We start from the raw sequence: 14,554 nt of genomic DNA, 5'->3' as shown, positions 1-14,554 counted from the left end.
GGTGATGTGGGTAGGTCCAGCCATACATAAAAAGTTCAGATGCAATGTGATGCGGTGAATACCAGTGGAAGGGAAGACATGTGATCCGTCTCCTGCCAGATACTTTAGTCGAGTGTAGGAAAGATGGAAAAAACAGTTACAGAAATTGTAAACATTGCAAGTGAGTTTATCCATGCATTCATAATCATTAATCGTGTTCATGATATTATGCATTATGCACTTCTGCAATTCATAAACAATGAACAGCTTTCCCCTATAGAACGTTTAAGAGGCAGGAAAACTGATTTGGAATGGAATGACATCATATTTTTACACAATTGTAGTCATACTTTCCATAGCTATGGCTTTTGTCAATTAAATCAATGCTGGTTTACATTTTCCTTAGATGCCTTGTTGCTCTGATATAAATCAATGAGGTCGTGACCAACAATCAGCATCAATGGTGGCCCTTAAGGGATGTACACAGTACTAACATTGTTATGTAGTAAAAGCATTTTGTCCCCAAACTGTCCTGCATCAAAATGACTCATACTGCCAAACATAATTTCCCCTCCATATGTTGCTTATAGGCTGCTCTGACTTAACAAACATAAAGCTCTAACTTTTTTTTAAGTTGCTGCATACTTGCTCTGCAAAACTTCTTAAAAGCCAATCCCAGGAATGAACAACTTAATGACTGGAGTGTGATTTTGAGTGTGTGTTTTGGAGATAGTCTTTGCTATAATTGAGTGTATGGCTGCTTATTGGAAGTCATCTTGTAAATCTGATTATAACTGCTCAACCAGGGATTTGCTGTCTACACATTCAAAGGTGCATCCAATTCAATCACGCTACAGTCTCCGTTCAAAAAGCAATGGATACTGCTCTTATAAGTTGGCATTAAACCCCAGCCAAGCTGCTGACCAAAATCAATTTTCCTGGGAATGCTATACTCATGGATTTTGCTACCCATTCAAATAGATGAAGGAAGCAAATCAAATGAGCTTATAGGCAGCCATGAGCCGATTTGCTGCTCTTCAACCGATGTGCACTATTATTAGCATTCCTTGTGTCCCCTCGTGAACCTCAGGTTCAATCGAAGACATAACTCCCTTACTGGAAGACGGTTATAGGAGTTCCTAGAAACAAGGACATTTCCTTCACTACATTAGACCGAATGATCGGAATGACCTGTTCGCTGATGTTTTGGGTCATCAGATGAATCAATTCCTCTGCCCAGCTGGCTAATATTTGCACATATCAGACACTGATTGGGAACAGTAATAGGGTGAGCTCAGATGAGTAAAACAGATAATAACATTTAGAGGTTGTGGTCGCTCCATTTCTTCTTATTTAGAATGTGTTTCTCTGAAGTCTATAGAGCTAGGAGGATTTAGGGTCATTGACTGATACCTAAAGACAAACATGCTTGGTAAACACACTTTTATTTGTTCTACCCTTAATTCTTCCCAATCCTGTAAAATTAGCCTAAAACGCCTAATCAAGGCATACCCAAAGTAAATTTAAAGCTGTTCTTGAACCGTTTGGAGTACATGCATGGTTTTGGTCACATTTGAAAGGGGACACTCTGAAGTTTTTTCTCCAGCAGTCAGAATTACTGTAAGTGCTACTGATTCTGAGTAATAGAAGTTTGAACACAATGAAATAGAAGTTTTTTTTTTCCGCCTGAAATTTGTTTTGCATACAGATGCCTGCAGATGACTATAACTTGTAGCTATTAGCTTGAGAACACAATGGGATCACAGCATGAATCCTTACCTAGTCCAAGTTCAAATGTTATAACAATATCATAAAAAATGAATATTTTACACATGTTTTTCTAAGGGTACACCCAGGCGTTTTACAAAAGTGCCTTTTGGATACTCCAAAAGGACACTTTGGAAACCTAGGACAAAAAGGCTGCAACTTTTGAACGCTTCAACGTACAGTCATAATTTTGGGCTCTAATGAAAGATGACACTTAGAGCTATCATATTCCATATCCAGATCCACTATTAGTTTTGCTGACACAGAGTAACTGATGCATAAACACATTAGAGTGCCTTTTCCCTTCTTGAAACTAAATGTTGTGCATATAAAAGAGTCAAAACTAGTGCTATGGTGGACAATTTGTTTATATAAAAAATACACAACAAACTATTTACATTAATTTTTACATAAAGTATTTACAAACCATTATAAAATTGTACATGTTTCTAGCAACATGCCAGTCATTGTAGCAGTCACATTTGTGTACAAAGCACATAGGCACAACACAGGAGAGTACTTCACTGGTGTCTTTGCATGACACTGCCTGCACTTCAGACGACCAGCGGTGCAAGATTTGGTGATGTGCAACGGCCTGTGATGTGCTCTTCGTGGAGCAGGAGATACGGGTCTGGCTGTGGATTGAGACCCCAACTCTGCCAGCTCCTCAGCAAGTGTCTCTCTGAAAGCCCTCCTCTCTTGATGAGGTGCTGTCCTGCTGCTCCACTTTATGTGGCCGCTTGCTGAGTGGGGGATAATAAATAAATGTAATTTACAAAGCTAGACACAACTTTTCCATCTTTTCTGTATTCTATATATATATATATATATATATATATATATATATATATATATATATATATATATATATTAGTTTTTCTTTTCGAGTGTGTAAATATGTATTATTGTATGTATATTTACTGTAAATACTGTATACTTTGCCAATGTACTATGGAACAAAGAGATGGGCCTACACCTCCCCCATGAATTCAGCATTGTAACAAATAGATGGCCCTACACCTCCCCCACCTCCCCGCATTGTAACAAAGAGACTCTCAAACACAACATATATTCTTATTTTCAACTTATATTTATTGATTTATTTACTATATATATATATATATATATATATATATATATATATATATATATATATATATATTTACAGTAAATATACAAAACATCTATATAGCATGTCAATAGATCTGAAACAAACAATGAACTAAAAACACGCACAAACGGTTCAAACACTCACTGAGGAAACACACGACAAAGGGTAATTACAAAATGTGTATTCATTATTCAAACTAAAGCTTATTTATGCGGAATATACAGTAATATATGTTATAAACACAAGAAAACACTTACTTGTCCAGAGCCATGTCTCATCTCTCCATCTGCCTCTGAATCATCTGTATTGTTTTCAGAAATTTCATCTCCAAACTCAGAATTTTGACAATGAATGCCTTCTTATATCACATCCTGGGGTGAAAATCCTGTTTTTCGAGTCCGTTTCACCATATTTAAATCGCCAAATGTGTAAACAGTTCCAAAGCAGCTCTGCATGCATTTACGCTGGAGGCGCACAGCAGTGGGTAAACTCGAGGAAACTTTGCGCACACACACAACAGAGCCGTCCTGTAATCGTTCCACTAAAGCCACATATCACTGTTTTCAGAATTTCATTGGCTATACGATGCGTCAGTCATTTCCACTCTTCAATGTAATTGGTTTGATCAGTAAACAAAGGAAAGTGGGTATGCCCTTACACTCGACACAGATGGTGGTTGGGTATTGAAGGCTGTGGACAGGACATGGAAGCTCCTATTGGGTCAAATGAGGTGTCAATCGAAAGGTCAGAGTGCGTGCTTCCATTTTGATACCGGATATAGGAAATGTTTACATCTGAACTGAAGTTATTACCGGTAATATGTGAAAGATTAGGCACAGCTGCCAGGTGCTTTGAAATTATGCAACAAGAGTCTGTGGATATTTATTGATGTAATACTGTGATTTGGACTAAACATTTTACTTGATTTGATCATTTGGACATTTGACAATGAAACAACACCGTTTTTGTCGGGAAGTTATGGCTCAGTGTACAACTATGAGGCATCATAGGTGAGTTGCCTAAATTTTGTTATTGGTTGTTTATATGTTGGTGGTCTGACAAAGATATAGATTGTACCTGCTGTTGTGATTGTATCTTAAAATGGTTTATATCAATAGAAAATCAAGAAATGTAGCTTTCCAAAGATATGTGGCATGTGTACCAATGTAACACACAGCTGTTTTGTTTATCGCATACTTTTATTTTGTACATTTAAGGGCCCGTCCGCGGGCCTAGATTTCCATGGCGTTAAAATTCTATTAATTTACTGAATTACAATGTGCGTATTTTCTGCGCATTCCTCAGTCTATGAGTAAAGTCTTCAAAAGCCTTGGTTTGGACTCTAGAAGCCTCCTCGCATCCCTACTGATCTACACCAGAGATTTGCTTACAGTTCCCCAAACGTTGTATCATTCTTCCTCTTTGCCTGACCTCCTCCCCTAATTACATTCCCTGTTTACCCAGTAGTACTGGCTTAGGTTACTCTGCAAACATAGTCACAATCGGTTTGTCTATTTTTCAACCGTGGTTATTCTAGTAAACTGCTGGTGGTAAATGTGTGCACGTTTGCGGCTTTCTGTTTGTCTGTAAGTGGGGGTGCACTCAATTCCATGATACTTCAGGTTGCATTTTCAGAAATCTTTTTTTATTTTTCGTTTTTTACCCTTTTCAAAATTGCTGAATGCCACTGTAGTGGGCATATTTGTTAAATCCTTACTTTTCTTTTTTCAAGCAGCACTTTGTTAGCTGTTTCCTTAGAGTGGACTCATGGTTTCCCAGCCAAAATTCACACTGAAATGTGCTCTACCTACACCTCCAAACATATGTGATTTTTGGAGCTGTTCTTCTGTTGGTTTCTCAAACTGCAACACTGGGGGTACAAATATTGAAAATGCCAAACAAACTGTACCCCTTGTGATCCTCGTAACATGTGCTGTCTAATATGGTTTACAATTGATTCTGAATCATTTGGATGGCTTCAGCATGGATTGAATTGTTGAAACAAAACCTGCAAATGTATGCTATTGTTTGCAGAGGATGTATAAGGTTTTTATTTGCATAGGTTGTATAAGGTCTTTATTAAGTTCAACACCTCCATGAGCTGCTTGTGAACTACTCTGTACTGCATGACACTATTATGTCATGAGCCAGGACTGACACCACATAAAGTGTTTTGCACTAATTCCAGACTTATCATTAATTAATTATCTTTTGTTTTCTTTCTATCAAGAGAAAGCCAAATGAGATGAAGTAGCTTTCATTTGTCGAGACCATTGGAAAGTAGTCATTACTTACTGTATATTGACAATTAGGGCCCGGGCACTGATGGTGCGAGGACCCTATTGTTCTTCTAGGTGTTTATTATTATTATTATTATTTTTATTATATTTTTTGCCCCAAATGAATCGCATTTTTGAGGGCCTAAACATACTTGAAAACTCATGAAACTTTGCACACGCATCAGAAGTGGTAAAAATGTACATCTGATATGGGTTTAAGAATTAGGTGTGGCAAAATGGCACAATATCGCCACCTTCAAACTTTCAATGATGTGCGTTTCACCTACACATACGAAAATCGGTAAACTTATGTCAATTGCCAATGCCTACAAAAAAGTCTCTTGGACCCATGCCTTAAACTCAACAGGAAGTCAGACATTTTTATTTTTCTCTTAAATTTTTGCTCAGTTTTAGCTATTTCCGGCCTTCGCAATGCTAAACTGAGAAGATTTTCAGTTTTTGCTGCACGGCATGGCTGTGACAGTCTGACAAATTTCAATGTGTCGCAATGAAAAAGGACGTTGTTATAACTCATACATACAATGTCCTGAATACATCTACGTGCCAATATTCAGTTATATAGTCATAGCACCACCTACTGGCAACAGCCAATTCCAGGTCTTGTACTTTAACAAATTCCTCCCATAGATTTAATCAGATCAATATTATATTTGGTCAGTCTTAATCTAAAGGCCTTGGTGGTTTTAAAATGTGAAGCTTTTGAGTTTTTGTTGAAGGGCGTGTCCAAGGCGGCCTGACAAATTTCTATATGAAACGTGTCACATTTCTGAGGGCTAAACATGCTCAAAAACTCATGAAACTTTGCACACATTTCAAAAGTGGGGAAAATGATACTGGTTTTAGAATTAATTGTGGCAATATGGCTCGATAGTGCCACCTATAAAATTTCAACATAGCAGCCCTCACGCCACGTTTCACCTACACGTAAGAAAATCGGTAGGCATATGTAACATGTCTGCAGGTACAAAAAAAGTCTCTAAGAACCATATCCTAAACCATATCCTCTTTTAAACAGAAAGTAAAATTTACATTTTAAAAAGTTAAATTTTTGCTCAGTTTTTGCCATTTCCAGGCCTCATACTTTAACGAACTGCTCCTAGAGATTAAATCAGATCAACAATCATATTCGGTCAGTCTTTTCTTTGAACGGCGTGTCCGTGGCAGCCTGGAATATTTTGATGTTTCACCATGAAACAGGAAGTTGTTGTAACTCTAACAAACAATGTCCAATCTGCCCCAAACTTCACATGTTTTATAAGAGTCCTGGCCTGAACACTTCTATATGCTAATATTCAGTTATAGTCAATGCGCCAATTACAGGCAACAGGAAATGACATGTTTTACACTGTGATACACTCTTTTAAAGTGTAAACAACATTTAAGTGCAAAAAAAATGCTATAAAGAATTGGAGTTGTCACAAACGCCTGCGAAGGCGCCTCCCCGATTGGCCACCGGAGATCCGACTCACCCGAATTCTAATCACCTCCGCACCCACAAACCGGGCTTAATTAATCCACAGCTGATTCCCATTTCACCTCCCTCTATTTAAGCTACACGCAGTGACACACTCACTGCGAAGTCTTGTTTGTTCCGGCTACACTACTGAGCGTTCTAGTTTCCATTCCTCATTGATTATCTGTTTACCGACCTTGCTTTCCCTCCTGACTACGATTGACTGCTGCCTGCCTACCTGAACTCTCGCCTGCCTCTTCGTATTGCCATCTGCTGCCTGCCCCGACATTCTGCCTGCCTCACTACGCTCTTAGCCTGCCTACTATTGCCCTGCTTCCCCATTGCTTGACCACTGCCCGTTCACATTTGTGTGTTCAATAAAGAAACTGCTTATGGATCCCAACTTACCTGAGTCTTTGTTACAGAAGACTTCGCCAAATACCGATCCAGCGGTAATATCACGCCTGGCCGAGGAACTCTCCTCTCAAGCGAGTCAGCTGTCAGCCCAACAACACCAGCTCGGACGCCTCGCGTCAGTGGTGGAGGAAATCATGCGTTCCGTCCAAGCCCTGCACCAGCTTGCACCGGCACCTGCCGCACCCCAAGCCAGTCACGCGGTTGACACCGCCCCTCACTACCAAACAATCACCAGCCCACGACTTGCCCTGCCCGAGAAGTTTGACGGCTCACCCGCCAAGTGCAAGGGCTTCATCATGCAGTGCTCGGTGTTTCTCTCGCAGCAGCCGGCACTTTACCCCACCGATGAGAGTAAGATCCTCTTTGTGTGTTCAGTCCTCACAGGCAGAGCCCTCGATTGGGCTAACGCGGTCTGGACTAATCATGGTTTCGCCAAGACCACCTTCGATTCCTTCATGCGCAGCCTGATCAGCGTCTTCGACCATCCCGAGAGTGGCAAGAGCACAGGTGAACAGCTGCTAGCGTTGCGCCAGGGAAATCGTGCGGCGGCTGATTACGCGCTCTCCTTCCGCACCCTCGCCACGCAGACCGGCTGGCTAGAAAGCACCCTCAAACTTCTCTTCCGTCAGGGCCTGAGTGCCGATCCTCAGTCTGAACTGGCCTGTCGTGACGAAGGTATCTCCCTCGATCAGTTCATCACCCTTGCAATACGCATCGATAATCTCATCCGCTCCAGACGACCAAACCGGTGGTCTGCACCGGCAACCCTGACTCATCAGTTCCATGAAGAATCCGAACCTATGCAGGTTGGCCGGACACATCTCACTCAGGAGGAAAGAGAACGCCGTCTCTCACACAACCTCTGCCTCTACTGCGGTCAAGCGGGGCATCAACGCGCTAACTGCCTGCGGCGCCCATCACAATCCGGGGTGAGTCACTTAACTACCTCAGCTCTCACTGTCTCTTGTCTTGAAGTACCCATCAAACTCACTCATGTCACAGTTAATCTCACCACCCATGCTATGATTGATTCGGGAGCGGCGGGCAACTTTATTGATGAGTCACTGTGCAGACGTACTAACATCCCCTTGATATATTGTACTCCTCCCTTGGCAGTGGCGCCGTTAGACGGGCGCCCCCTGGGGACCGGTCGCGTGTGCTACACCACCACTGACGTGATCCTGCAGGTGGGGGCACTGCACACCGAGACCACACGCTTCTTTGTCATTCATTCACCTCACAATCCAGTTATGCTCGGCCATCCCTGGTTACGAAAACATAACCCACAAATCTCCTGGCAGGATCATCAAATCACACAGTGGGGCGCCGACTGCACGACGAGATGTCTGAAGTCCATCACGCCTACCACTGTAGGTTCAGCCAGAATCTCGGCAGTACCCCACGTCTCATCCCTGATACCCTCTGAATACGCTGATCTAAGCGTAGCCTTCAGCAAAACCAAGGCAGCGCAGCTCCTGCCTCATCGCGCGCACGACTGCGCCATTGAGCTCATTCCTGGCGCGTCACCGCCCAAAGTCTGCATCTTTCCCCTGTCAGAACCTAAATCCCAAGCTATGAAGTCATACATAGAGGAGGAGCTTGCGAAGGGGTTCATTCGGCCATCCACTTCTCCAGCCTTGGCCGGTTTCTTCTTCGTGGGTAAGAAAGATGGATCTCCGCATCCCTGTATCGATTACCACGGACTCAACGATGTCACCGTGAAATTCCGCTACCCGCTTCCTCTAATCCCTGCGGCCCTCGAACAACTATGGTCCGCCAAGATTTATACCAAGCTGGATTTACCCTGCGCCTACAACCTTATCCGCATCCGAGAGGGGGACGAGTGGAAGACTGCCTTCTCCACCACTAACGGCCACTATGAGTACTTGGTGATGCCAATAGCCCCTCCGTCTTTCAGTCATACATCAATGACATCTTCCGAGACATGCTCAACCAGTGCGTCATCGTCTACATCGACGACATTGATCTACTCCAACTCCCTGGAAGAGCACATCATGCAGGTCAGAGCCGTGTTAAGACGCCTGGCAGAACATCAACTTTACGCCAAGGCGGAGAAATGCGAGTTCCACTTAACCATTGTGGCATTTCTTGGGTACATCATCAGCCCAGAGGGGGTGGCTATGGACGAGAACAAGGTGCGGGCTGTCCAAAATTGGCCACAACCCAACACTGTGAAGGAGCTTCAAAGATTTCTAGGATTTTCTAATTTCTAGGGTCGCTTTATCAGGAACTTCAGTACTGTCGCCTCGCACCTCACCGCCATGGTAAAGGGGGGTCAAACCAAGCTTCACTGGTCCGCCGATGCACTCCGGGCATTCAACCAGCTCAAAGAACGCTTCACCTCGGCTCCCATCCTGCACCATCCCAATCCAGACCTCCCGTTTGTAGTGGAAGTGGACGCATCCAGCTCAGGTATTGGTGCCATTCTCTCTCAATGCCAGGGCAATCCTCTCAAGCTGTTCCCCTGCGCGTTCTACTCCCGCAAGCTCTCTCCCGCGAAGCAGAACTACGATGTAGGCAACCGCAAACTCTTGGCGATGAAAGCCGCACTGGAGGAGTGGCGACATTGGTTGGAGGGAGCTCGACATCCATTCCAAGTTTTCACTGACCACCGCAACTTGGAATACTTGCGCTCCGCCAAGAGGCTCAACCCTTGACAGGCTCATTGGGCGCTGTTCTTCACACGCTTCCGCTTCTCCATCTCTTACCTGCCAGGATCAAAGAATATCAAGGCAGACTCACTTTCCCGTCAACACGATGCCATGCCCCCGAGCTCCAGTATTGAACCCATCATTCCGTCCACCTTGATTCTGTCCCCAATCCAATGGGACATCATGGCTGATATCACCCAGGCTCAGACGACCGATCCACCTCCGCCCGACTGTCCGCCCAACCGGACATTCGTGCCACACAGCCTCCGAGAAAGGGTAATTCGCTGGGTCCATGATGCCACGAACTCTGGGCACCCCGGCATCTTTACCACCATACGCCTGCTGCATAACCATTTCTGGTGGGAAACCCTACAAGAGGACACCACCGACTTCATGCACGGGTGTCCCGCCTGCAACGCAGCCAAAACCCTGAAACAACCATCCGCAGGGCTCCTTCAACCACTCCCCATACCTCAACGTCCCTGGTCACATATCGCCGTGGATTTCACCACCGACCTACCGGCCTCCCGAGGCCACACCACCATATTAACCGTCATTGATCGCTTCTCTAAGGCATGTCGCCTAATCCCAATCTCCAAGCTCCCCACAGCTCTCGAAACCGCTGAACTCCTTCTCCACTGGGTGTTCCGCTACTATGGCCTACCCGAGGATATTGCATCGGACCGTGGACCCCAGTTTACCTCCAGGGTATGGCGAGCTTTCTTCCGACTAATAGACATCAATGTCAGCCTCACCTCGGGGTACCACCCTCAGTCTGGTCAGACAGAACGTCTGACAGAACGTCTGAACCAGGAGATCACCAAGTTTCTCCGCACCTACTGCCACCACAACCAAGCTGATTGGAGCCGCTTCCTCCCTTGGGCCGAGTACACCCAGAACTCCCTCTTGAAACCTTCAACTAACCTAACCCCTTTCTAGTGTATCCTGGGGTACCAACCTCCTCTGTTTCCCTGGTCCGGCGAGCCAACAGAGGTTCCGGCGGTCAACGACTGGCTCCATCGCAGAGAAGCGGTATGGGACCAAGCTCACGTCCATCTCCAACGGGCCGTGGACTGAACTAAGAGGCAGGTGGATCGTCGCCGCCGTCCAGGCCCTGCCTACTCTCCGGGTCAGTGGGTTTGGCTTTCCACCAGGGACTTACGCCTACATCTCCCCTGCAAAAAGCTCAGTCCCAGGTATGTGGGTCCCTTCAAAATCATCAAACAAATCAATGCTGTGTCATTCCGTCTTCAACTGCCTGCTAACTACCGCATCTCTCCCACCTTCCATGTCTCCATACTCAAACCCGCTGGTGGCCCGAGGTCGGAGGAGGAGGAGGCGAACCCCGGCCCCCCTCCCATCACCGTGGGCGGCGAAGAGGCATTCCTGGTGCGAACACTGCTGGACTCCAGACGTCTACGGGGTCGGGTCCAATACCTAGTGGATTGGGAGGGGTACGGTCCTGAGCAGAGATCCTGGGTCGGAGCCGATGACATCCTCGACCCCAACCTCATCTCAGAATTCCACAGAACCCATCCAGAGAAACCGGCCGTCCGCCCTCAAGGTCGACCCCGGCGTCGATCAGGTCCTCGCTTCAGGAGCCACTCACGGGGGGGGGGCTCTGTCACAAACGCCTGTGAAGGCGCCTCCTCGATCGGCCACCGGAGATCCGACTCACCCGAATTCTAATCACCTCCGCACCCACATACCGGGCTTAATTAATCCACAGCTGATTCCCATTTCACCTCCCTCTATTTAAGCTACACGCTGTGACACACTCACTGCGAAGTCTTGTTTGTTCCGGCTACACTACTGAGCGTTCTAGTTTCCATTCCTCATTGATTATCTGTTTACCAACCTTGCTTTCCCTCCTGACTACGATTGACTGCTGCCTGCCTAACTGAACTCTCGCCTGCCTCTTCGTATTGCCATCTGCTGCCTGCCCCGACATTCTGCCTGCCTCACTATGCTCTTAGCCTGCCTACTATTGCCCTGCTTCCCCATTGCTTGACAACTGCCCGTTCACATTTGTGTGTTCAATAAAGAAACTGTTTATGGATCCCAAATTACCTGAGTCTTTGTTACAGGAGTGACATATCCCTGGCACAGCAGCCCCAACGTGCCCAACATGCGAGGGCCCGTTCATCGCTGCTTGCAGCTTTAATTTTTGTTGAATTTCCAGCAAAAAATTATTATATTTATTATAGGGCTGTCAATTCATAAAAATTAGTAATCTAATTAATTACATGGTGTAATTAATCGCAATTAATCGCATATACAAATATTTGCTGAGAAATCCCCTCATATAACAATAATTCAATATATAATGATGAAATAATTATACATAGATATATTTAAATATTAAACAAATATTTAAAAGACAATACAAAAAGTAGCTTTAGAATACAATGTGGAATACAATGAATACAATGTATTACTACCATATTATTGACCATAAGCCAATCATTGGTATACCAATCGAATTGGTATATATCATCCATTTAGAAAGTAAATTTGTCAATCAGTTCGAGATTTATTATGAGGACTTGTTTAAGGACCTGTCAATGTAAACCTGCGTCAGACAGATGCTTATGTAGCGTCTCGGGAGCATTGCATCTGTAATGCTGGGAAGTCAGGAGAAGGCAGACAGGAGGTGCGGATCCAAATGCAGGTTTATTAGCAAACTTGAATAAAATAAACAAACACAGGAACAAAAGAACAGTCCACAATGGGAAAATAAAACTAAAGCACGGACGGACATAAAGAAGCTACACGGGTTGGGGAAACATCCATGAAGGGCAGAACGAACACGAATAAACATCCAGAGAATAAGAAGACCAAGAGTGAACATAAGGGAGCGGGAACAACGAGCATGAAACGACACATCAACATTCAACAATCGACAGTCACTAAACAAAGAACCAGGGTTTAAATACACAAACACAATGAAGATTAAACGAGACACAGGTGAGAACAATGAAGAGTGCAGGCAGTGAGAGAGGCCAGGAATTGTGGGAATTGTAGTTTATACACAGACAGTGAAACACGGGGCGGACAACAAGGAAAACGTGACATGGAATGTGACGTGCTGAGTGAAACAGAAAACACGGACCGGACCACAAGGAATGTGACATGGAATGTGAGAAGTGGCGTGTGAAACAGACAACACGGGGCAGACAACACAGGAACGTGACATAAACGTGATGGGTGAAACAGAGAACATAGGGCAGACACACAGGAACGTGACAGCATCATAAACATAAATTTGTCACTGTGTCAAGTTAAATATAGTTTAACACATAGAACACATCTTGTGATCCCTTAGTTCAAATTTTTTCGAAGTGTTTTGAGCGCAAGAACATAAAGTATGTTTGGGTTGTGCTGCCTGCTGAAGGATTGTTTTGTTCACTGTATAAACTGTACGTTGCCCATACAGCTGAAGTTTCACTTACTGCCCTCTGGAGTAAAGGTAGTACTACAAGCTTGCATTTCTCAGGAATCTTCTTTATTACGGTCCAGGGGCATTGCGATTAATTACGTACATTTTGTTTTTACGTGTTATTTTTAATTAAATAAATAGACAGCCCTAATTTATTTTAATTATATTATATTTATATTATATACATCATATTTATACTATTTAAAACAAAATCAAATTCTAATATAGATTTTGGCCATACCACCCACCCCTACTTCGTACAAACCTCTCCATTCACTTTCTTTTTTGTCTGCCAGGCATCTCTCATGCAAGTCATTATACCGCAATGTATTGCAATCTTTCCCCTCCATCGCTCTGCTGCTGAAATAACATCTCATTCATCAAGGTTGTTTAAAGAGATTTGCCTGTGTGTAAATAAGGGATGAGGTATGGCAACCAGTAAGCTGATGATGCTATCATTAAGAGGGGCACTTCCTCATGACTGTCTACTAGACATAACCTTGGAGGCCTATAATACCTGGAGAAAGTTATCCATTAGCATTCCCATTCATCTCAATGGCAGTTGTTCAGCTGGTGCATGAGTCAACGGAAGTACTTAGTGGAATTGTGTGGTATCTTTGCTGAGAGCACCACAAGAATGTGCATAGTACCAAGCCTTTCAATAGCCGCTATCTTAAGCTGTGACATGAAAGGCAGTGGACACGGAAAAATAAAAGTCAATCTCAAGCCTGATAAATCCTTAAACAAAATAAAATAAATAAATAAATAAATAAAAACACTGGTCACTGGTAAAATATATACTATAATATAATTAAATTATGAATAATGGTGAATGATCCCATAATGGTGCAGTTACAGCATCTACCAGCAGGGGCTAATTGGACAATGCTAACCTTGACCCCATGGCTGTAACCTAATGTCAGTGCCAGTCCTATACTGTTTATTTGCTGGTCTTTTTTTACAGTGGTTCTACTTAGATTGAAATTCATATTTTCATATTGGTTGAATCATTTCATCTGGTACTGGTTTTTTATCCCAAGGTCTAGGAAGAAATTATATATCATTCTAGTGAGTCAGAATAGTCATGAGCTCTTGTCTCAATGTGTATCATCAATCTGCTATGTTTCAGTTACCCTCTCCTTCTCCCCCTCATGCTTGTCCTATTATTGCCACTGAGACAGAGTCTCCTGACACTCACACATGGGCTGACCTTTTTTGGTACAGTTACCAATTAAATCTTGACAAGTTCTTGTCTGAACAAAGCGCCCTGAGAAGCCCTTAGTCTGTGTAACTTCACAGAGATACACCACTTTTCAAGTGGAGGTGGCAGAGCCTGTTGTTGGATGTGACTCATCACATATGATGGAAGGACATGCCTCATGGAAATAATTGCATTTCTCTCACCTTTATTTTGCA

General features: G+C 43.8%; 1 protein-coding gene across 1 annotated transcript in view; it reads left to right on the top strand.

Moving 5' to 3' along the window:
• The window catches only part of LOC127633152 (astrotactin-2-like), an 875,437-nt gene that overhangs the window by 736,889 nt on the left and 123,994 nt on the right, over positions 1-14,554 (top strand). The window lies entirely within an intron of this gene.

This window comes from Xyrauchen texanus, chromosome 3 (genome assembly GCF_025860055.1).
Source record: "Xyrauchen texanus isolate HMW12.3.18 chromosome 3, RBS_HiC_50CHRs, whole genome shotgun sequence".
Lineage (NCBI taxonomy): Eukaryota > Metazoa > Chordata > Actinopteri > Cypriniformes > Catostomidae > Xyrauchen > Xyrauchen texanus.
This window is presented reverse-complemented; position numbering and strand designations above follow the sequence as displayed.